General features: G+C 38.2%; 1 protein-coding gene across 1 annotated transcript in view; it reads right to left on the bottom strand.

The window, feature by feature from the left end:
• Window positions 1-2,127, bottom strand: part of LOC111167507 (uncharacterized) — a 457,471-nt gene extending 455,344 nt beyond the window's left edge. The window contains exon 1 of the mRNA XM_089904683.1: window positions 2,061-2,127. The gene's annotated coding sequence lies outside the window, so the exon portion shown is untranslated. The remainder of the gene's footprint in view (window positions 1-2,060) is intronic.
• Between the last annotated feature and the right edge of the window lie 23,458 nt (window positions 2,128-25,585).

Raw genomic sequence — 25,585 nt, 5'->3', positions numbered from 1 at the left:
TTTTCCATTTATTGTCCTTCACACTTTTACCCTCTAAGAACATTGAACTGCCATATTATAGTGTTTCTAACATGTCAAGCTACTTTGCATTCTGATGCCTCTGCACATACTTTTTCCTTTTTCTGGGATTTTTAAAAATTCATTTTTATTGGAGTATAGTTGTTTTACAATGCTGTGTTCTGGAATTTTGTTTTTTCATTCCCTTGTCCACCTGACAAAATTAAAGATACTTCCAAACCTAGTGCGGGTGACTTCTCTGTTAATCTACTTCACCCTGGAACGTTAATCACTTTTTTAGTAATTTGTATATATAGAACTACTGCTACAGTTATCACACTGGTTATAACTGTCCTTTTTGTATTTACATTTCTTTTTAGCCCAGAGAGTGGAACCCATGCCTAGCATAATTTCCTAGCACTTAGTAATTTCAAAGTTTATATAAACCTGTTGTTGAATATTAACTAAAAAGGTCTCGACTTGCAGCAATTTTAGGTTACAGATTTTTCTTTTCCTGTGCTGGATAATATAACCTCTTTCAATGCAGGGACACTGTTTCCCCTCTCCTAGCTACACCCACTAGAACTAAAGTACATGCAATGTCCAAGAGGACTGGTGATGGGTAATTACTCTTCTCAGATGCTTTTAACTAGCATCAAAATTGGGCCCTTTATAACACATATTCATATAAATGACACCTCAAGTCAAACCTATCTATCTCCCTAAACAGATGGAACCATTTCCCACCCTTCAAACATTCTTTTCTCTCTTCTAAGGTTATGTCAAAAATCATCATGATTAATAGTCAACATGTCCACTCCATTCAATGCAACTTCTGAGGAATTTGTTACCTTTCTTTTAGAATTCTCTAGGTAATAAAATCCTTCCAAAGTAACTAAAGAGCTCCAAAGAAATCCTGGAGGAAAATATAGCTGTCATTAACAAATATGTAATAAAATTATCATCAGCATTATCACTGTTATCATCATATAATAAAGTCCTTTGTGATCAACCTACTTCATTTGAATATAAAATCATTTATTGCATTTAAAAAAATCTGTCCTAGGGAGCTTGGCTCAGTGCTGTGTGATGACCTAGATGGGTGGGATGGGGGGGGGGTGGGAGGGAGGTCCAAGAGGGATCAGCTATATGTATACATATAGCTGATTCACGTCATTGCACAGCAGAAACTAAAACAACATTGTAAAGAAATTTCACTCCAAAGATGGCAGAAGAGTAAGACGTGGAGATCACCTTCCTCCCCACAGATACACCAGAAATACATCTACACGTGGAACAACTCCTACAGAACACCTACTGAACGCTGGCAGAAGACCTCAGACCTCCCAAAAGGCAAGAAACCCCCCCCCCCACGTACCTGGGTAGGGCAAAAGAAAAAAAGAATAAACAGAGACAAAAGGATAGGGACGGGACCTGCACCAGTGGGAGGGAGCTGTGAAGGAGGAAAAGTTTCCACACACTAGGAAGCCCCTTCGCGGGCGGAGACTGTGGGGGGCGGAGGGGGAAAGCTTCGGAGCCGCGGAGGACAGCACAGCAACAGGGCTGCGGAGGGCAAAGCGGAGATATTCCCGCACAGAGGATCGGTGCCGACTGGCACTCACCAGCCCGAGAGGCTTGTCTGCTCCCCCACCGGGGCGGGCGGGGCTGGGAGCTGAGGCTCTGGCTTCGGTCGGGCAGAGCACAGGGAGAGGACTGCGGTTGGCTGCGTGAACACAGCCTGCAGGGGGTTAGTGCGCCACGGCTGGCCGGGAGGGAGTCAGGGAAAAGCCTGGAGCTGCCGAAGAGGCAAGAGACTTTTTCTTCCTTCTTTGTTTCCTGGTGCACGAGGAGAGGGGATTAAGAACGCTGCTTAAAGGAGCTCCAGAGACGGACGCGAGCCGCAGCTAAAAGCGCAGACCCCAGAGACGGGCATGAGACGCTAAGGCTGCTGCTGCCGCCACCAAGAAGCCTGTGTGCGAGCACAGGTCACTATCCACACCCCCCTCCCGGGGAGACTGTGCAGCCCGCCACGGCCAGGGTCCCGGGTTCCAGGGAAAACTTACCCGGGAGAACGCACGGCGCGCCTCAGGCTGCTGCAACGTCAAGCCTGCCTCTGCCGCGTGCAGGCTCGCCCCGCGCTCCGTGCCCCGCCCTCCGTGCCCCGCCCTCACCCCCGCCCCCGGCCTGAGTGAGTCAGAGTCCACGAATCAGCGGCTCCTTTAACCCCGTCCTGTCTGAGCGAAGAACACAGAGGCGGGGCCAAATCCAAAGCTGAGCTCCTGGGAGCTGTGAGAACAAAGAAGAGAAAGGGAAATCTCTCACAGCAGCCTCAGGAGCAGCGGATTAAATCTCCACAATCAACTTGATGTACCCTGCATCTGTGGAATACATGAACAGAAAACGAATCATCCCAAATTAAGGAGGTGGACTTTGAGTGCAAGATTTATGATTTTTTACCATTTTCCTCTTTTTGTGAGTGTGTATGTATATGCTTCTGTGTGAGATTTTATCTGTATAGCTTTGCTTCCACCAATTGTCCGAGGATTCTATCTGTCCTTTTTTTTAAAAAAAAAATTTTTTTTTTCTTAATAATTACTTTTTATTTTAATAACTATATTTTACTTTATCTTTGTTCATTCTTTCCTTCCTTCCCTCCTTTAGACAACGAATCATCCCAAATTGAGGAGGTGGACTTTGAGAGCAAGATTTATGATTTTTTCCCCTTTTCTTCTTTTTGTGAGTGTGTATGTGTATGCTTCTGTGTGAGATTTTGTCTGTATAGCTTTGCTTCCACCATTTGTCCTAGGGTTCTATCCGTCCTTTTTTTCTCTTAATAATTATTTTTTTATTTTAATAACTTTATTATATTTTATCTTTATTTTATTTTACTTTATCTTTTCTTTCTTTCCATCCTTCCCTCCTTCCTTCCTTCCTTCCTTCCTCCCTCCCTCCCACCCTCCTTTCTTGCTTTCTTTCTTTCTTTCTTTCTCCTTCTAATAATTCTTTCTTTCTACTTTTTCTCCCTTTTATTCTGAGCCGTGTGGATGAAAGGCTCTTGGTGCTGCAGCCAGGAGTCAGTGCTGTGCCTCTGAGGTGGGAGAGCCAACTTCAGGATATTGGTCCACAAGAGATCTCCCAGCTCCACATAATATCAAATGGCGAAAATCTCCCAGAGATCTCCATCTCAACACCAGCACCCAGCTTCACTCAACGACCAGCAAGCTACAGTGCTGGACATCCTATGCCAAACAACTAGCAAGACAGGAACACAACCCCACCCACTAGCAGAGAGGCTGCCTAAAATCATAATAAGTCCACAGACACCCAAAAACACACCACCAGACGTGGACCTGCCCACCAGAAAGACAAGATCCAGCCTCAGCCACCAGAACACAGGCACTAGTCCCCTCCACCAGGAAGCCTACACAACCCACTGAACCAACCTTAGCCACTCGGGACAGACACCAAAAACAACGGGAACTATGAACCTGCAGCCTGCAAAAAAGAGACCCCAAACACAGTAAGATAAGCAACATGAGAAGACAGAAAAACACACAGCAGATGAAGGAGCAAGATAAAAACCCACCAGACCTAACAAATGAAGAGGAAATAGGCAGTTTACCTGAAAAAGAATTCAGAATAATGATAGTAAAGATGATCCAAAATCTTGGAAATAGAATAGACAAAATGCAAGAAACATTTAACAAGGACCTAGAAGAACTAAAGATAAAACAAACAACAATGAACAACACAATAAATGAAATGAAAAATACTCTAGATGGGATCAATAGCAGAATAACTGAAGTAGAAGAACGGATAAGTGACCTGGAAGATAAAATAGTGGAAATAACTACTGCAGAGAAGAAAAAAGAATGAAAAGAACTGAGGACAGTCTCAGAGACCTCTGGGACAACATTAAACACACCAACATTCAAATTATAGGGGTTCCAGAAGAAGAAGAGGAAAATAAAGGGACTGAGAAAATATTTGAAGAGATTATAGTTGAAAACTTCCCTAATACGGGAAAGGAAATAGTTAATCAAGTCCAGGAAGCACAGAGAGTCCCATACAGGATAAATCCAACGAGAAATACGCCAAGACACATATTAATCAAACTGTCAAAAATTAAATACAAAGAAAACATATTAAAAGCAGCAAGGGAAAAACAACAAATAACACACAAAGGAATCCCCATAAGGTTAACAACTGATCTTTCAGCAGAAACTCTGCAAGCCAGAAGTGAGTGGCAGGACATATTGAAAGTGACGAAGGAGAAAAACATGCAACCAAGATTACTCTACCCAGCAAGGATCTCATTCAGATTTGATGGAGACATTAAAACTTTTACAGACAAGCAAAAGCTGAGTGAGTTCAGCACCACCAAACCAACTCTACAACAACTGCTAAAGGAACTTCTCTAGGCAAGAAACACAAGAGAAGGAAAAGACCTACAATAAGGAGCCCAGAACAATTAAGAAAATGGGAATAGGAACATACATATCGATAATTACCTTAAATGTACATGGACTAAATGCTCCCACCAAAAGACACAGATTGGCTGAATGGATACAAAAACAAGACCCATATATTTGCTGTCTACAAGGGACCCACTTCAGACCTAGAGACACATACAGACTGAAAGTAAGGGGATGGGAAAAGATATTTCATGCAAATGGAAACCAAAAGAAAGCTGGAGTAGCAATTCTCATATCAGACAAAATAGACTTTAAAATAAAGACTATTAGAAGAGATAAAGAAGGACACTACGTAATGATCAAGGGATCGATCCAAGAAGAAGATATAACAATTGTAAATATTTATGCACCCAACATAGGAGCACCTCAATACATAAGGCAAATACTAACAGCCATAAAAGGGGAAATCGACAGGAACACATTCATGGTAGGGGACTTTAACACCCCACTTTCACCAATGGACAGATCATCCAAAATGAAAATAAATAAGGAAACACAAGCTTTAAATGATACATTAAACAAGATGGACTTAATTGGTATTTATAGGACATTCCATCCAAAAACAAAAGAATACACATTTTTCTCAAGTGCTCATGGAACATTCTCCAAGATAGATCATATCTTGGGTTACAGATCAAGCCTTGGTAAATTTAAGAAAATTGAAATTGTATCAAGTACCTTTTCCGACCACAATGCTATGAGTGTAGATATCAATTACAGGAAAAGATCTGTAAAAACTACAAACACATGGAGGCTAAACAATACACTACACTACTTAATAACTGAAGAAATCAAAGAGGAAATAAAAAAAATACCAAGAAACAAATGACAATGGAGACACGACGACCCAAAATCTATGGGATGCAGCAAAAGCAGTTCTAGGAGGGAAGTTTATAGCAATATAATCCTACGTTAAGAAACAAGAAACATCTCGAATAAACAACCTAACCTTGCACCTAAAGGAAGTAGAGAAAGAAGAACAAAAAAACCCCAAAGTTAGCAGAAGGAAAGAAATCATAAAAATCATATCAGAAATAAATGAAAAAGAAATGAAGGAAACAACAGCAAAGATCAATAAAACTAAAAGCTGGTTCTTTGAGAAGATAAACAAAATTGATAAACCATTAGCCAGACTCATCAAGAAAAAAAGGGAGAAGACTCAAATCAATAGAATTAGACATGAAAAAGGAGAAGTAACAACTGACACTGCAGAAATACAAAAGATCATGAGAGATTACTACAAGCAACTCTATGCCAATAAAATGGACAACCTGGAAGAAATGGACAAATACTTAGAAATGCACAACCTACCATGACTGAATCAGGAAGAAACAGAAAATATGAACAGACCAATCACAAGCACTGAAATTGAAACTGTGATTAAAATCTTCCAACAAACAAAAGCCCAGGACCAGATGGCTTCACAGGCCAATTCTATCAAACATTTAGAGAAGAGCTAACACCTATCCTTCTCAAACTCTCCCAAAATATAGGAGAGGGAGGAACACTCCCAAACTCATTCTACGAGGCCACCATCACCCTGATACCAAAACCAGACAAGGATGTCACAAAGAAAGAAAACTACAGGCCAATATCACCAATGAACACAGATGCAAAAATCCTCAACAAAATACTAGCAAACAGAATCCAACAGCACATTAAACGGATCATACACCACGATCAAGTGGGGTTAATTCCAGGAATGCAAGGATTCTTCAATATACGCAAATCAATCAACGTGATACACCATATTAACAACTAGAAGGAGAAAAACCATATGATCATCTCAATAGATGCAGAGAAAGCTTTCGACAAAATTTAACACCCATTTATGATAAAAACCCTGCAGAAAGTAGGCATAGAGGGAACGTTCCTCAACATAACAAAGACCATATATGAGAAACCCACAGCCAACATCGTCCTCAATGGTGAAAAACTGAAAGCATTTCCACTAAGATCAGGAACAAGACAAGGTTGCCCACTCTCACCACTCTTATTCAACATAGTTTTGGAAGTTTTAGCCACAGCAATCAGAGAAGACAAGGAATCCAAATCGGAAAAGAAGAAGTAAAGCTGTCACTGTTTGCAGATGACATGATACTATACATAGAGAACCCTAAAGATGCTACCAGAAAACTACTAGAGCTAATCAATGAGTTTGGTAAAGTAGCAGGATACAAAATTAATGCACAGAAATCTCTGGCATTCCTATACACTAATGATGAAAAATCTGAAAGTGAAATCAAGAAACCACTCCCATTTCCCACTGCAACAAGAAGAATAAAATATCTAGGAATAAAACTACCTAAGGAGACAAAAGACCTGTATGCAGAAAATTGTAAGACACTGATGAAAGAAATTAAAGATGATACAAATAGATGGAGAGATATACCATGTTCTTGGATGGGAAGAATCAACATTGTGAAAATGACTCTACTACCCAAAGCAATCTACAGATTCAATGCAATCCCTATCAAACTACCACTGGCATTTTTCCCAGAACTAGAACAAAAATTTTCACAATTTGTATGGAAACACAAAAGACCCCGAATAGGTAAAGCAATCTTGAGAACGAAAAACGGAGCTGGAGGAATCAGGCTCCCTGACTTCAGACTATACTACAAAGCTCCAGTAATGAAGACAGTAGGGTACTGGCACAAAAACAGAAAGATAGATCAATGGAACAGGATAGAAAGCCCAGAGATAAACCCACGCACGTATGGTCACCTTATCTTTGATAAAGGAGGCAGGAATGTACAGTGGAGAAAGGACAGCCTCTTCAATAAGTGGTGCTGGGAACACTGGTCAGGTTCCTGTAAAAGTATGAGATTAGATCACTCCCTAACACCATACACAAAAATAAGCTCAAAATGGATTAAAGACCTAAATGTAAGGCCAGACACTATCAAACTCTTAGAGGAAAACATAGGCAGGACACTCTATGACATAAATCACAGCAAGATCCTTTTTGACCCACCTCCTAGAGAAATGGAAATAAAAACAAAAATAAACAAATGGGACCTAATGAAACTTCAAAGCTTTTGCACAGCAAAGGAAACCATCAACAAGACCAAAAGACAACCCTCAGAATGGGAGAAAATATTTGCAAATGAAGCAACTGACAAAGGATTAATCTCCAAAATTTATAAGCAGCTCATGCAGCTCAATAACAAAAAAACAAACAACCCAATCCAAAAATGGGGAGAAGACCTAAATAGACATTTCTCCAAAGAAGATATACAGACTGCCAACAAACACATGCAAGAATGCTCAACATCACTAATCATTAGAGAAATGCAAATCAAAACTACTATGAGATATCATCTCACACCAGTCAGAATGGCCATCATCAAAAAATCTACAAACAGTAAATGCTGGAGAGGGTGTGGAGAAAAGGGAACCCTCTTGCACTGTTGGTGGGAATGTAAATTGATACAGCCACTGTGGAAAACAGTATGGAGGTTCCTTAAAAAACTACAAATAGACCTACCATGTGACCCAGCAATCCCACTACTGGGCATATACCCTGAGAAAACCATAATTCAAAAAGAGCCATGTACCAAAATGTTCATTGCAGCTCTATTTACAATAGCCTGGAGATGGAGACAACCTAAGTGTCCATCATCGGATGAATGGATAAAGAAGATGTGGCACATATATACAATGGAATATTACTCAGCCATAAAAAGAAACGAAATTGAGCTATTTGTAATGAGGTGGATAGACCTAGAGTCTGTCATACAGAGTGAAGTAAGTCAGAAAGAAAAAGACAAATACCGTATGCTAACACATATCTAAGGAATTTAAGAAAAACAAATGTCATGAAGAACCTAGGGGTAAGACAGGAATAAAGACACAGACCTACTAGAGAATGGACTTGAGGATATGGGGAGGGGGAAGGGTAAGGTGTGACAAAGCGAGAGAGAGGCATGGACATATATACGCTACCAAACGTAAGGTAGATAGCTAGTGGGAAGCAGCCACATAGCACAGGGAGATCAGCTGGGTGCTTTGTGACCGCCTGGAGGGGTGGGAGGGAGGGAGACGCAGGAGGGAAGAGATATGGGAACATATGTATATATATAACTGATTCATTTTGTTGTAAAGCAGAAACTAACACACCATTGTAAAGCAATTATACTCCAATAAAGATGTTAAAAAATTTTAAATAAAAGAAAAAGAAATTTTACTCCAATTAAAAATAAAAAACAAAAAAAATCTGTCCTACAAGATCTTTCAACATGAGCAAACAGACCTAACTCCGCCTCATTCAAGAGCATATATGTGTGTATACAGATTATTTCATGGTATTTTTCCCTTAATTTTTGACTGTTTATATAACAAGAAAAAAGTTAAAAGTAATCATTTATATCACTGATTTATGCTACATGCATGTCGCATATATTACACATATGCTATATACAAATTATATATCACATATACATATTATACATAATATATACATATTGTACATGTGTGCCTGTGTGTGTCAAGTCGGGAGACAGAAAGCACAATAGCTATTCTCAACAGAGAGAATATAAATATTATTTTAGATAAAGAACTCTTAACTAGGTATAAAATTGTTTACTAGGTAACTGAAAGGACAGAAAGAAAATTCTAAGGTATCACAGACGTAGAAAGTTCAAGAATTCCCACGTATAGGGCTGGCGGAACAAAGAGAAGAGACTCAAACTGTGAAAACTCAGTTGCTTAGTGGAGAACCCTCACAGAGAGCTCAGCTGGTGTTGACGCGTCTAATGGTGGTAGGATGAAGCCAGCTCTACACAAATATTGAAAAAACTGCACACTTTTCCTATAGGTAGGAAGTACCGCTCCTTGGGTAAAGAAGATTTGTTGCACTGATACTGACAGGAAAAAAGCAAATGGACAGAAGTCCCTTCCCCCTGATCCAACCTTGCAAGCAGGCAGAGTCTGTCAGAGTCTCCCTCTCTCCCTCCCAACCTCCTCTATAGGGAGAGCCTATCAGAGAGCAGCTGGCAACGCAGAAATGTATTTTTGCAGAGTCCCAGCCCTGGCTAAGAGAGCAGAGCATGGAATGGCAGGCTGGAGCTGAGCGAAGGTAACTTGATAACTGGTATACTTCCTCTTTTTCTCAGGAAGACAATGATATTCCACAGATTATTTCAGTAAAACAACCACAGTCTTCATATGCCTGGGAGTTTCAACAGATTTAATATTAATGTAGGGTCTTCTTTTCCATATTTGACCTAGAACATTCTTCCTCAAAAGGAAGGATTATCCTTGGAAGATCACATATATATATAAAAGAAGATTTTCAATAGGCCATATTTGAAGTAAAGGATGTGATTTTCCTACATATTTCAGTTTCCATGTTCCTTCTTTCCTTCCCTTCCCTTCCTTTTCTTTTCTTTTTTTTCTGATTCGTTGCAGGAAGGGAAACTGCCTGCAACATGTCACAGGTATACACGTTCTCTGTGTATGAGGTCAGAATGAGCAGGAGGATCTTGCAAAAAGAAATAAGTGAAAATCAAGTTGATGAGAAAGATAGGGGAGAGATGGATACCATGTTAAAATTCAGTTCTGGTAAAAAGCAAATGTTTTGACTATGAAATGCATTTTTGGAATTCTGAAAAGTCTCTGTAAGATGTAACATATTCAAGCAAGACTCTTAAAAACCAAATAGGACATTTAGTTAAGTAAAGGGAAAAGAGAAGATTTATCTTTATAAAATGGGAAAACTGACATTATCTACTGATTAAATAGTACTTCCTCTTGTAAGAGCAGATGTTATTCTAAGAGAAATAAATGAAAATAGCATTCATCCTTTATCATGAACAAACTACTATTTATGGGGGGGGGGAAGATGTTCCCTCACGTTCTCCTAATCAATTTCACACAGGAATGTCTCCACTACACAGAAAAATTGCACTTTAAGAAGGCAACTTGAATAAGGCTGAAAATCTGCCATGTTATGGCCGCTGTGATTTCTCAAATCAGCAGTCATGCGCAGAAGAGAGGGCTAAATGCAAACCGTTCTCTCTTCCCCACCCTCATCCATTTCTCTCTCGACTATTTGGAAGCTGACAGACAGTAAATATCTACACAACAGAGCAACAGCAAATGACAGATTGACTAGAGATGAGTTTCTCTCATTTGCCAGGGAAGATTTGGAAAATGTACCATAATTCTATGGTAATACTAGAGCAGCAGGTGAGTCTAGAAAATAATTTTGTATTTTTATTCCAGACATAATTCCACTTTATACTGGCAGATTACCACTCTTCCAAAGATGACCCCCCAAATTCCTTAAATAAAATCATTTTCCTCTTCCCCTGACTTTTTCTGTCTTGCTAAATTTTATAATGATTGCTCCCCAACATTCCACTAAAAGTACTGCCAGTTTTGTAGGTCTACAAATCAAAAAGAAAAAGACACACCACCCAACAGCATAATGGGTAAGTATTTAAATAGGCATGAAAAAGGACATCTAAATACTCAATAAATATACGGAAAGGTGTTCCACCTCATTAGTCAGAGAAATGTAAATTAAAACCACCATAAAATATCACTACATAACAAAGAGAATGATCAATTTTTAAAAACAATGATAACATAAAATATTATGAGGATATGGAACAAGTAGGATTTCCATAAGCTCTTGGTAAGAGTGTATGTAAATGAACTAAACTACTTTGTAAAACGGAGAGTGTCTATACAAGTGGATCACAGGCATATCTGACTAGATTTCCAACTGAAATATATGCCCCCCAAATCCATGTACTAGAATGTTAACGGCAGCTTCATTCATTACAAGCAAAAATTGGAAACAGAAGTCCTGGCACAGTAGAATGTATAAATAATTTTGATAGGACCAAACAATGGAATATTACATGAAAGTTAATGATATCTTGTTGTAAAGAGCAAAATACATGAATCTTACAACATGTTGTGGGGAAATCCAGACTTGAAAGAATATATACTCTATTATTCCATTTATATAAAATCCAAAAGGGCAAAACTCTCCCATGATGTTAGAAGTCACGATAGTGGTTATCTTTGGACAGGAAGTGGTAGTGGTGACCAGAAGGGGCAACACTTGAGGCTTCTAGAATCCTGTTCATGGTCTGTTTCTTCTTCTGGGTGGTATGGTTACAAGGGTGTATTCACTTTACAGACCTCATCGAGTGGAGCACTTGGTTTTCACTGCTTTCTACGTATGTTACATCTCAATTTAAAAGTTTATAAAATTCCTACCAACGACATACAAGAGTTCCAATTTCTCCATATCCTCGCCAACACTCGTCTTTTTTTCTTTTTGATAATAACCATTATAACTGGTATGAGGTGGTATCTCACTGTGATTTTGACTTGCATTTCACTGATAATTAATGATGCTTAGCACCCTTCTATAAACCTGTTGACCATTTATATGTATTCTTTGGAGAAATGTCTGTTCAAATCCTTTGCCCATTCTGTAATCAGATTGTTTACTTTTTTGTTACTGAGTTTTAGGAGTCCATTACATTTTTGGGATATTAACCCCTTATTAGATTTATGTTTTTCAAATAGTTTCTCCCATTCAGTAGGTTGCTTTTCATTCTGTTAATTGTTTTCTCTGCTGTGCAAAAGCTTTTTAGTTGGATGTAGATGGTGCTGTCACTATGGGAAACAGTATGGAGGTTCCCCACCAAAAGTAAAAATAGAACTACCATATGATCCAGCAATTCCAGTTATGGGCATATATCCAAAATAATTAAAATCAGTATATGGAAGAGGCATCTACACTCCCATGTTCACTGCCACATTATTCACAATAGCCAAGATATGGAAGTAACCTAAATGTCTGTCAATGGATATAAATGGACAAAGAAAATGTGGTATGTACATACAATGGAATATTATTCAGCCTTAACAAAAGAAGGAAATCCTGCCATATTTGACAACATGAATGAACCTGGATGATATTATGCTAAGTGAAATAAGCCAGTCACAAAGTAGAAATACTGCATGAGTCCACTTATGAAGTATCTAGAATAGTCAAATTCGTAGAAATAGAAAGTAGAATGGTGGTTTTCAGGGGCTGGGGTGAGGGGCAAATGGAGAGTTGTTTAATGAGCGTAAAGTTTCAATATGTAAAATGAATGAGTTAAAGAGATCTGCTGTACAACATGGTGCTTATAGTTTATAGTTCAGTACTGTACACTTAAAAATTTGTTAAGAGAGTAGATCTCATGTTAATATTCTTACCACCAAAAAGGGGGGCAGAAATCAGGAGAAATCTTTCTGAGGTGATGGATGTGTTTATTACCTCGACTGTGGTGATGGTTTCACAGTGTACGGATATCACCAAATTCATCAAAGTGTATACATTAAATACGTTCAGTATTTTATATATCAATTATACCTCATACAGCTTTTAAAAAATATTTTCAAAAGAGAAAGAGAATGAGAGACCATGACAAGTAGTACTTATGAATTAAGTTTCTTGGAAATAACTTTTTTTTTTTTTACATCTCTATTGGAGTATAATTGCTTTACAATGGTGTGTTAGTTTCTGCTTTACAACAAAGTGAATCAGCTATATGTATACATATATCCCCATATCTCTTCCCTCTTGCATCTCCCTCCCTCCCACCCTCCCTATCCCACCCCTCTAGGTGGTCACAAAGCACCAAGCTGATCTCCCTGTGCTATGCGGCTGCTTCCCACTAGCTATCGGTTTTACATTTGGTAGTGTATATATGTCCATGCCACCCTCTCACTTTGTCCCAGCATACCCTTCCCCCTCCCCGTGTCCTCAAGTCCATTCTCTAGTAGGTCTGCATCTTTATTCCCATCCTGCTCCTAGGTTCTTCATGACCATTTTTTTTTTTTTTACGTTCCATATATATGTGTTAGCATATGGCATTTGTTTTTCTCTTTCTAACTTACTTCACTCTGTATGACAGACTCTAGGTCCATGAAAGTGAAATTAAGGAAACACTCCCACTTACCATTGCAACAAAAAGAATAAAATATCTAGGAATAAACCTACCTAAGGAGACAAAAGACCTGTATGCAGAAAACTATAAGACACTGATGAAAGAAATTAAAGACGATACAAACAGATGGAGAGATATGTTCTTGGACTGGAAGAATCAACATTGTGAAAATGACTGTACTACCCAAAGCAATCTACAGATTCAGTGCAATCCCTCTCAAACTACCACTGGCATTTTTCACAGAACTAGAACAAAAAATTTCACAATTTGTAACTTTATTTTTACGACTCGGGTTGTCATAATTTCTCCTCTTGCAGCAGCCCAACCAGTCTTTCTGCCTCCAGTCTGGTCTCAGATCCATTTGTTCTCATTCTTTACTTTTATAATAGCATATTTATATTTTGAAATAGACCATTTATACAAAATAGTATGATAATAAATGAACAGCTTAGGAGATAAGAATAAACAGGAAAAAAATTAACAAAATGAACACCCATATATATACCCATGTCACCGTGATTAAGAAATGAACATTACTTTGGATTCTTTCCTAGTTCCTTGCCAATTCCAACCCCCACCCCCATCAGAGATAATCATTATACTTAATTTTATGTTAAACATGTCCTTGTTTGTATTTTTTACAACATGGCATAGTTATAAAATAAACACTAAACTAAAAATAATTTAAGCAATATTTTGCTTGGTTTTTCTGATTTTAAAAATTTAAATTAACGGTGTGAACTTCTTCATTCTGACCTGTTACTAAGATTCATCTACACAGATGCCTGTATCTTTATTTTGGTTTTCACTGTTGAATAATATCCATTGTATATCAGCAATTATTTATTCTATTTTTGTTTGTTTGTTTTGTTTTTGTGGTACGCGGGCCTCTCACTGCTGTGGCCTCTCCCGTTGCAGAGCACAGGCTCCGGACGCGCAGGCTCAGCGGCCATGGCTCACGGGCCCAGCCGCTCCGCGGCATGTGGGATCTTCCCGGACTGGGGCACGAACCCGTGTCCCCTGCATCGGCAGGCGGACTCTCAACCACTGCGCCACCAGGGAAGCCCTATTCTATTTTTGATAGATAGTTTCATTGTTCACAGTTCTTTTGTTACTGCAAAGAGTAATCTTAAGAGCATTCTTTTGTATACGTATGAGAGTTTGTAGGGAAGATATCTAGGAGCGGAGCCACTGGGTCATCAAGTATACATATTTTTCAGATTTACTAGGTAATGCCAAAATATTTTCCAAGGTGATCAAACTAAAACAATTTCCTTTTGCCTCACATCTTTGTTTAGTACTGTCATTACTTTAATTTTAATCATTCAAGTTAGTGTGTAATTTTATCTTAATGTTTTCATATGTCTCGTGGCCATTTTTATTTCCTCTTCCATGAAAATATAGATCATGCCATTTGCTCATCTTTTTTTTTTTTGAGGGAGGGGTGTCTTTTTCTTATTGATTCCTAATAGGGTTTATTCCTTTTAGTAATCGGTGTTGCAAATGTCATTCATTTCCCACTATAGCTTGCCTTTTACTCTCTTTTTGTGTCTTTTGATGAAGAGAAGTTGTTAAATTTTATATAGACTTAATTATCAATATTTCCTATATGGTTTCTGCTTTTTACATCTTAAGTCCTTCCCTACCCAAAGGTCACAAAGATTTCTCTTTTATTTCTTAAAAAAAATTTAAAGCATTTTCTTTCACATTTAAGATCTTGATGAATCTGGAATTGATTTTTGTATATGGATGAAGTTAGGTGTCTCATTTTATATATTTTTTCTCATATAGATAACTGACTCTCTTTACCATTTAATGAAGAGTCCATCCTTGTTCCACTGTCTTAAAATGATTCTCTGTTACATATCAATTTCCAATCACATGTGGACTTATTTTTGGATCATTTATCACTGAACCAATGCCATAGTGTTTTAAGACATTACCTTTTTAAAAGAGAAACTACAACTATTTTTATTCATTCAGTTAGGCCAAATTAGAATTATTAAGCAATAATTTAGTGATTAAATATTTGTGTTTTGCAGTGAAGACCTACGGAACAAACAATAAAAATGAAATAAAAAGCACAAAAATAGTGTCCTTAGCAGTAAAGTTTATCAGAAAACTTTCATTGCATATAGGAAGAACTTCTATCTACTCATTTAGAAATTCAGTTAATTACACTTTTGGAGAGCTTTCAGTGCTCTCATATAAACTGCATAACCTAGGACACTTTTTACTACAATATGGTTTTGTTAAAATGCTTTCTGGGTCAAGTTATACTTTGATTAATCCAAGACATACCTAATTAGGAAAAATATGAAAATATACACATGTTTAGTTCTTAACAAATTTATTCAATAAAATGCTTTTACTTTTGGCTGTGACTCAACAGTGAAATGTTGCAAATAGTAATCATTATTTTCATAAAGAAAGTAAGTTATTTTTCTCTTCCTTGAAAGACACTCAAAGTGTCTTCCACTCATATTTCCTAAATCCTCATACATTTCAGGCTTATGATTTGCTATTTCCGACTGGGACAAGATCAGTGGTTCTCAACCTTGGTTGTACCTTAGAATTGCCCTACACTATTCAAATCAGAATCTGTCAGCATGGGATTCAGATTATCAGTAGTTAATAAAGTTCTCCAGGTAATTCCAATGTGTAGCCAGGGCTGAGAACCACTGGCCTACAGTAATACATTCATTAGCCAAACCTCACTGAAAATGCTAAGTGAACAAATTTTTTTTTTCACTTAACATTTCATTCACTGATACCCACCCATGTATCAGGGACTGTGTGAAGTGTTAGGTGTTAATGAACACAGTCCCTAATTTGGAGAAGTTTACAGTCTAATGTAGGAAGCTGACATTAATCAAGTAACTACTGGTTAATGTATAATTACAAATTGAGATTGGGATGCTAAAGGAGAGGAAAGATTCTACCAGATGCTACAACAAAGGAACCTCACCTGATTAGGCTAATCAAGGAGGCTTCTCTAAAGAAGTGATCCTAGAGCTGAGAGCTGATGAATGAGCAGGAGTTACTAGGGAAAGTGGGGAGAGATGGAGACAGCGCTCCAGTCTGAAGGGGCAGCAAGTGTGAAGCATCTCCTGCAAAACGAACCGAAATCTTCTGGAGGGATGAAAGAGGCCTAGGAGCTACCAGGCAGAAAGCCAGGGTTGAGCAGTATGAGAGGGGACCAAAGAGGTAGCAGGCCAAACCATGTCAGACATTTCTGGAACAAAATTTAATTTTCATATATTTTTCTACCTTTTTATTTTATATTGGACTACAGTTGATTAACAATGTTGTGTTCGTTTCAGGTGTACAGCAAAGTGATTCAGTTATACATATACATGTATCCATTCTTGTTCAAATTCTTTTCCCATTTAGGTTGTCACATAATACTGAGCAGAGTTCCCTGTGCTATACAGTGGGTCCTTGTTGGTTATACATTTTAAATATAGCAGTGTGGACATGTCAATCCCAACCTCCTTAGAGAAGTTTTAGGTCACGGCAGAACTGAGAGGAGGGTAAAGAGAGTTCCTGTATATCCCCTGCTTCCACACATGCGTAGCCTCCCCCATTATTCACATCCCCCACCACAGCGGCATAGTCGTTACCATCAGCGAACCTACACTGACACGTCATCGTCAACCGAAGTCCATAGTTTCCATTAGGGTTCATGCTTGGTGTTGTACATTCTATGGTTTTGGATATATGTATGATGACATGTATTCATCATTATAGTACCATACAGGATAGTTTCATAGCCCTAAAAATCCTCTGTGCTCCACCTATTCATCCTCCCACCCCTCACCCCTGGCAGGCCACTGATCTCTTTACTGTCTCCACAGTTTTGCCTTTTCCAGAATGTCATGTAGTTGGAATCATACAGTATGTAGCCTTTTCAGATTGGTTTCTTTCACTTAGTAAGATGCACTTAAGGGTCTCCCATGTCTTCTCATGACTTCATAGTTCATTTCTTTTTAGTGCTGAATAATATTCCATTGTCTAGATGTGCCACGGTTTATTTATCCATTCACCTACTGAAGGACACCTTGATTGCCTGCAAGTTTTAGCAATCATGACTAAAGCTGCTATAAACATTTTTTGTGTGTGTGGATGTAAGTTTTCAACTCTTTGGGTACATACCAAGGAGTGCAACTGCTGGATCATATGGTACAGATGATACAATTTTAAAGATCATATCAATTCCTTTCCATACATATTCTCATGGTTTGTAACCTAAATAGTTTCCTCAAATCTTTTATTTTGCAGTGGAGATCTAACAATATAGGGAATCCCCAATCATTAGATCTCAAACAGTATGAAATCAGTAAACCCTACATACCCAAAGTATAATGCATCACACTGTACTGTCTTTTCTAGTAGACCATAAGTTTGCGAGCAGGGACTGCATATAGTTCAACTTTGTATCTCTGGAGTCTAGTACAGCGACTTGGATATAGCCGACATCTTAAAAAGATGTGTGAATTATTAAGTTATTCAAGATCCATTTCCAGTCACGGAAGAACAGGTTATTCAGACCACCCTCCCACTTAAAACAAAATACTGGATAAAATTTTTAAAGAAAATTATTCAAAGCATCATAATGCTAGAAAGATACCAATAAATTCCAAGGCTAAACTTTAAGGGCAAGGCTGACCTCCTTTCCTTATATCTTTAATGAACATGAAACTTCTGTTTCAATTAATTAATCTCTTCAGTCATTGAAATACCATTTGTGCTTTCTCCAAGTCTTCAATGTCCCCCCTCACTTTCCCTCTAACCTTCAAACTTCCATTCAAAACCTTCATAACAGTCCTAATCATCATGTCCTCCTAGCAGTCTTCCTTAATCCTACCGGGAGTAAGTGATCTTTCCTTCTTCTGCAAATGCATTAGGAATATTCAATTCCATGAAATTGGCAGTTAAACTAAACCCTGACTCCTCTAGACCATCTTCCTTATTGTTGCTTTGGATTTTAAAAATATCTGTAAATTATGTTTTGTTTCTTAACCAAATTTTATGACCCTAAAGAGCATGGCTTTTGTTGTATGCCTCTTTTATCGGTGTGGATTCTTAAACCTAGACAACTAGCTAATGTTTGTTCATATAAGTAAAGTCATTTACAAATTGTCTCTAAACCAGTGGTTCTCAATTTTAAGCATGTATCAGAATGACAAGGAGGGTGATTAACAGAGATTAAACATGGATTTCTGCCCGCCCCCCACCCCTGAAGTTTCTGATTCATTAGGTCTGGGGAACAATATCAGAATTTGCATATCTAACAAATTCCCAGGTAATGCTGCTGGGTCCAGGATCATACTTTGAGAACCACTGCTCTAAATCTTTGTGTCTTGAGAATAGTTGCTATAATACGGTTCTTATGATTTGTCCCAACATTTCTACATCAGTATCCTTATCTCTGGGGAAGTTTACAGAGAATATCACTCAGACAGAACTAATATATATTTTACTGGCCATTCAGCTGCGATCAGTAGCTATTTCAAAACCACGTTGGTCTGTTCCTTTTAACCTTTTGGCTAAAGAGTATAGTGTTACAAGTCGGAAACATCCTGCAATCTTAACAACATGCTACATCCCTTTTTATCTTGTCCTCTTCTTTTGTGATTAATGTTTTAAAACTTAGCTGGAATTCTTTACCTTACTCATATTTCCTCAAAATGTGGATGCTCATTTTATCCACTGATACTATGCTTTTAAGAGGATGTCTGTACTTCCTCTGTTTTGTGGGGGAAGGTCCTATTTACGGTTTCATTCTTCCTTTTCTCTTGATAGGCAGTGGGGATACAAGCACGACTATAATGTGGATTGCTAGAGTGATGGGAGTGAGGGTATGAATTTGGAGGGAGCCGAACTTGGAAGGAATTAAAGAAAATGTTTTAATATAGACATTTAACCTCTATGAGCTTTTATGAAAATTGACTCCTTTGAAGAAGAAGAAAAAAAAAACGAACATACTCCCATGATGTTGAGGTGGACCATGGATTCAATAAGTCTTCTAAGAACCTGTAAGCCTGGTTGGTCTCTGGACTTACTATATTTTCAGTTGTCTTGTGATTGTCTTGGCTATGTTATATCTATCAAGTTTGAAATGAAGGTCAGATACTGACATATTGGAGCTCCAAACCGACAGAGTTGGCTTTGGGTAAATAAGGCAAAGCATGAAGTCATTTTAAACATGAATTGAGCACGAGAGGAGGGTATGATAGTAAAGAGAAACTCCCTACTTGTTCAAGTGTCTCAACAGCAGTGGGTAAGGCTACTAAGAATTAATTAGTTTATTTGTATGCCACACTTTGGCTAAAGATATGGGATTTGCTGTGGGGCAGGCTACTCATCCTTTGGGGGTTGCAGGAATTGCTACGGTAAAAGCCAGATGGCATTTTGTCTAAAATATTAATTTCCAAGTCAAAATGCACAGTGACATGCCAGCTCTTATGTGAGTGGGACAGAGACACATGAAGTGATTTAACTTGCTTTTATGAGGGATTCTGAGTGACAGTGGTACCAAAAGAAACACTGCTTTGATGCCTTGTGACAAAATGTGAAACAGAAGAGGTGATAGTCATTCTCCTCATCTCAGTTCCCAGAGGACTCTCAGGAACATGAAACCTTGGCACCTTGAGGAACCCTCATTGTGAATCCTAGGTGACACCCGTCTTGGTCCAGATATCAGTGTTCTTGTGAAAGACACTGAAAACAATGGCAGAGATGAGGTGCCATCTTCAAGTGACTTCACAGAAAACCTCTAGTTATAGGAAAGAAGGTAGCTGAGGAAAGATGAGGGGAACCCAAGATATGCTCCCAAATCTATTGTTCCTGAGCTTCCAGAGAAGTCCCGGGCACTTCTAGAAAATACGTGGACAAGAAAATTAGAGAGGCAAAGGGGATGACTTGTGGCTAAAGGTGCTGCATTATCACTGATAGAAGAAGCCATCAACAATCGATAGATACTGTTCACCTACAGTCACAGACTGGTGTGACTCAGGGAAGCTCAGATCTGATTATATAGGGCATTGTTAGGAGAATCTGGAGGCCAGCTGAAGACAAGGAAATATTTGTGTTCGCTTACTTCCTTTACTTTGCAATGAAGCCTTATAACCTAAAGTAACAAAAATGAATACCAATTTTCCAAAAGATTTTGGTCACAATGACCAATGAAGAAAAAATTATCAAAAAGATTACCAAGTAAAAATAACAGAACATTACATATTATTTAACATGAGGCAAATATAACCATATATAACAGGCTGTGAAGTTCCGAGGTGTCAAGTGCTCCTCAGAAAAGGATTTGAGACAGTAAAAAAAAAAAAAGGGGGGGTGTGATGAATGCCTGATTAAATATTTCCTCATAGGGACTTCCCTGGTGGCACAGTGGTTAAGAATCCACCTGCCAATGCAGGGGACACGGGTTCGATCCCTGGTCCGGGAAGATCCCACATGCCACGGAGCAACTAAGCCTGTGCACCACAACTACTGAGCCTGCGCTCTAGAGCCTGCCAGCCACAAGTACTGAGCCCACATGCCACAACTACTGAAGCCCGCGCGCCTAGAGCCTGTGCTCCACAACAAGAAGAGCCACCGCAATGAGAAGTCCAAGCACCACAACAAAGAATAGCCCCTGCTCGCCGCAACTAGAGAAAGCCCGCACGCGGCAATGAAGACCCAACAAAGCCAAAAAATAAATAAATAAAAATTAAAAAAAAATCTTCTCATAAACTTGTTTGTGATCATTGGATAATATTTTACTGCTTAAAATTTACATATTGTTTTAATAGCAAGAATCATGACGTTTTAGCAAGTAAAGCAAAAATAGATGCCCAGTGAACTTGAATTTTGATCAACAAACTTATGTTTTCAGTGAGTAAACCCAGAACAAATCATCCGGAGAAAACGTAATTCTGAATTTACAATTTGGGAATTTGTGCCCGTCTTCATCAATTATTAATCCTTTAACTGTCTTCATTTCTAAGAAATCTGTAATTGTTTGGGATAAATATACTATGGAGTGGACTTCTTGAGAATTTGGAAAATACAGCGATTAAAAAGTACTTCTTTTAGGATTTTGTTTTTTCCTTAGGTTGAAAGCAGAATAACGTAAAAATTCTTCATTTGTGGAGAAGCATTTTTCAGCCATGCATTACATTTAACATGAAGCCAAGCTAGGAGTCCATTATTGAAAAACGAACTTTAACACTGACTCATTTAGAAATTAAGTCAGTTAACTGGCAAAACTATCGATTCTTGCCAAATTGCAACCTCCCTGTCGACTAAGGACAACTGATCCAAATAAATATCTTGTGGCTATGGCAACACAATTTTCACAATAAAGAACATTGAGTGTAATAGTAAAGATTCACTGTGTGGCATTTTTCTTTGTAATTTATTTTAAAAATCTGAATCTAAGGTTATAATATCCAGTGCTTTTTAAACACCATTTCCTCAAAGAAATCAAGTAGAGTCATCCCTCGGTATCTGTGGGGAATTGGTTCCAGGACTCCTGTGGGTACCAAAATCCACAGATAGTCAAGTCCCTCATAGTACAGTCTGCCCTCAGTATCTGCAGGTTCTGCATCTCTGGATGCGGAAGGTCCACTGTGCTTACGCTTTGCTTTACAGCATTAATCAGGCTTCTAATGATTTGGGTGACAATTTTTTAACGGCCTCCCTTGCCAAATCTAAGATTCCATGAGAGAAGAGACTGTCCCTCATGTTTTGTTCATGACACTGTCTGTAGTGACTGGGACTTTATAAGTCCTCAATGGGAAATTTGTTGGATGATTAAGTTCCTGTACATTCTATTCAAAACATTTGTGACAATGGTCATAATTCCTTGTTTTTATTTACTCAACTATTTACACTCAAATATATTAATTTATAAATAAATATTTATAAGAATTGGGGGTTTTGGTCTATATTAAAACTCTACTAAGTATAGAAAAGGTTAATCTGTAGCAAAGCAGAGTAAGTGTTCAATATCTACCCTTGTGGTGCCTCATATTCCATCATCTAAGGATTTCTTTGTTTTCCTGCACTGCTTTGCCCAGTGGTCTTATTTTAGAATGCAGATTCTCTAGGGAGGGAATGTTCAGAGTGTAGAATATACTAGGGCAAATTAGTTTTTCCATTTCACTTTTCAATTGGGTTTCCCTGACAAAAACTCTAGACTGAAATAATCTCGTTGCAGTTTTTAGTCTCTTAATTGGTACTATATATATATACACACACACACACATACATATACGGGATACAGAGGATAAAAGACTCAAATAAGCTGGAGGAGTGGGTCATCAAAGTTTTAGGCACTTTATATTTGATCGACAACTCTCCACCTTAATGATTTTATTCAGTACCATTTTAAAATATTTAATCTTCTCTTATATATCCTGGAGGTGATTGAAGTTGTTGTAGCTTAAACTTTCCGATATATTTTTTGGTAAAAATTTTATCCACATACAACATAAATATAGAAAACTGCTCAACTCACAATTGTACAGCTCAGTGAATTTCTGCAGTTATCACAGTCATAAAACCAGCACCCAAAATACTAGCACCCCAGTAAAGCTCCCCTCATGCTCCCCTCCAGTCACTGACTTTTCACACCAAATATTAGTTTTCTGAGACATTTTTAGCTAACAGCTCTTTACAGAATGTGTGAGCACTTAAAACCTTTTTTTTTCCTGTTTCTGAGCTTTAGCCAAAATTCTGAGAAACTAAAAACAATCCCATTCGACATCCTCTGACGTATCTTTAAGATTACAAGGCCAAACCTCTCAGAATAATTTTGAGATTCAATCAAAGGAGAAATAACTCTAGTTTATACATTTAATGTTTGCTATCCTTCATTAAAATCATATCAAGGAATTGATTTCATTTGTTCTCATTCCCTTTTGCCTTTAAAAACTGGCGAGATTAGCAACGAAATTTTCTCCTAGAAGTAAATCTTTTCACAGACAGGTTCTAGTTGATTCTTCACTTCCAATGAGTTAAAGAGAAAAGACATCCAAATTTTCAAAGAACTGCAGATTTAGAGGATTAAATCTGACAAAGCCCTTATTGACCATTCCACCCAGACAACCCAATTTACAGATGAAAAAGTGGAGACCCAGGAAAGCAAAGTGTTTCATCACAATATTAAGTAAGGCAGACCTGTACTAGGACGTAATCCCTCCATATCCGGTGGATAGCTCTTTCCAAACTATAAGTAGAGCTGCTTCTATGGAGTGAGATGGCCTGAATGGAAGCTCTGATTCCACCACTGACTGGCTAGGTGAGCTAAGGCATGTTGCTAGTGTCTCTTAAGCCTTGGTTTACTCATCTTCACAATGAGTTACCGTGTGTACTTGGCAAATAGTCAACAACACATAGTCACAATAACTATTGTTACTGCTGCTGTAGTTCCTGTCGCTGAGAGAGGGAAAGAAACGCGGATGTGACCCCACTGCATACACTCTCATAAATATGGGGCATCTGACATTTTACAAAACTCTTAGGGATGCCATCATGGGGGGTGGAACTCACTGTCTGGCAGGCTTCTGAAACATTCTGTAGTTACTCCCTAAAAGTAGTTTGATTGAAGGAAAGTAAAACGCGACCAACAAACGTGTTGCTAAGTCACTAGTCCTGACCAACAGTTAGATACTTTGGTATGGCTGTCAAGGTATCTCAGAATGGTACCTTTGGTGGGTATAGTAAAAATTGGTTATAAATGGATTAGTCAGAGTATGGATGATCACCAGAAAGAGAGAATACCTCTCACATGCTACTTCAATATGAAGAGCTGTGAGACTCTTTTCTCCCTTGATTTGGACACCAGCACAATGTAGCCCAAGTAGAAGTGACTTTATTAGTAGACACATTCCATCATCAAATCATTTTGTGCTGAGAGTCAGTTATTTTGCAAAAGTTCCATTATTCAATCGTATCTCCCAGGTTTCACATTTTTCTTTTGTATTTATCCCACTAAAATTCATCTTGATTAACTCTCATCATTCCAAACTACGAAGGTTATTTTAGACACTGGTTTGACATCCAGTGTTAGCCATTCATCCCAGGTGTTTAACATCTGAGAAGTGATCATCACCTTTTAGGAATACTCTGGGATGTCTAAATCTACTCCCATCACACAAATACTGAGATGGTCCATTGTCCAATGTGCTTTGAATATAGCCATTCAAAACACCTACAGATAAACTTAAGTGTACAGTTATCCAGTTCTTATATTATCCTCTTTTTCATCAAGACAACGTGATAAAGAATTTTGGTTTTCCCCTACAGAAGTAACAGGAAGGCTAACTCTCCACTCAATTTCCTCAAACATATGCACAGTTGCTAAAATATCAACCAATTGATAATGGCTAATCACTTTAAGTTACCTCAGGTCAGATCAGGTTCCTTTTCCTAAAACTCTTTCAGTTAGTCTCAAAATTTGTTTTGCCAACTTAGAAAGACAGAAGTTTACTAAATTCTTTCCGGTTTTTTAATTGAAATCCAAATATACAATGCCTGGAATAAGGCAATCATTGAAAGTATTACTGATCAGGTTCGCATACTGGAAATACTTTTATACTCCATTCAGTCTAGCTGCCCAAGAGAATACTAGATTATTCAACGGAGTAGACATCAGGAATTGTCCTAAGATTCTATTACACAGTTCTCAAAGGAAATATTTACATGTCTCAACATCATTGTTTTTCAGTAAATAAATGAGAGTCCTAGTAATCTGAGAACTGCCCTGCTCACAGGGAAGCTTGTTTGTTCAACAATCTCCTTGGGAGTTTCAAGACACCCATCTGCAGCTGTTCTTTTTATTGGGCTTTATGAAACACATGCCTCATACAGAAAAACCAATCTGCGCATTTAGAGGCGTAGTAAGACTGGAACATACTTCTTTTAGGAAGGGGAAGACAAAGTGACCACTAGAAATGGATGTGGTTTTATGGCGGTTAGTGTAAGAATTATATAACAACCCATTTCCTATCATTATTAAAAGCCTCGATTCATATAAGAAATGCAACTTAATCATCATGTACTGATGGATTTGGATAGAATTCACAAAGGTTATCTGAAACCCGAAGGAACTTTTGTGGTTACTGTTATTTTTTCTTTTTTAGTTATGTA

This window comes from Delphinapterus leucas, chromosome X (genome assembly GCF_059928025.1).
Source record: "Delphinapterus leucas isolate spDelLeu-1000000601 "Yukka" chromosome X, BTC_Dleu_Yukka2, whole genome shotgun sequence".
Classification (NCBI taxonomy): Eukaryota; Metazoa; Chordata; class Mammalia; order Artiodactyla; family Monodontidae; genus Delphinapterus; species Delphinapterus leucas.
The sequence above is the reverse complement of the archived record's forward strand: the minus strand, read 5'-3'. Positions and strand labels throughout refer to the sequence as shown.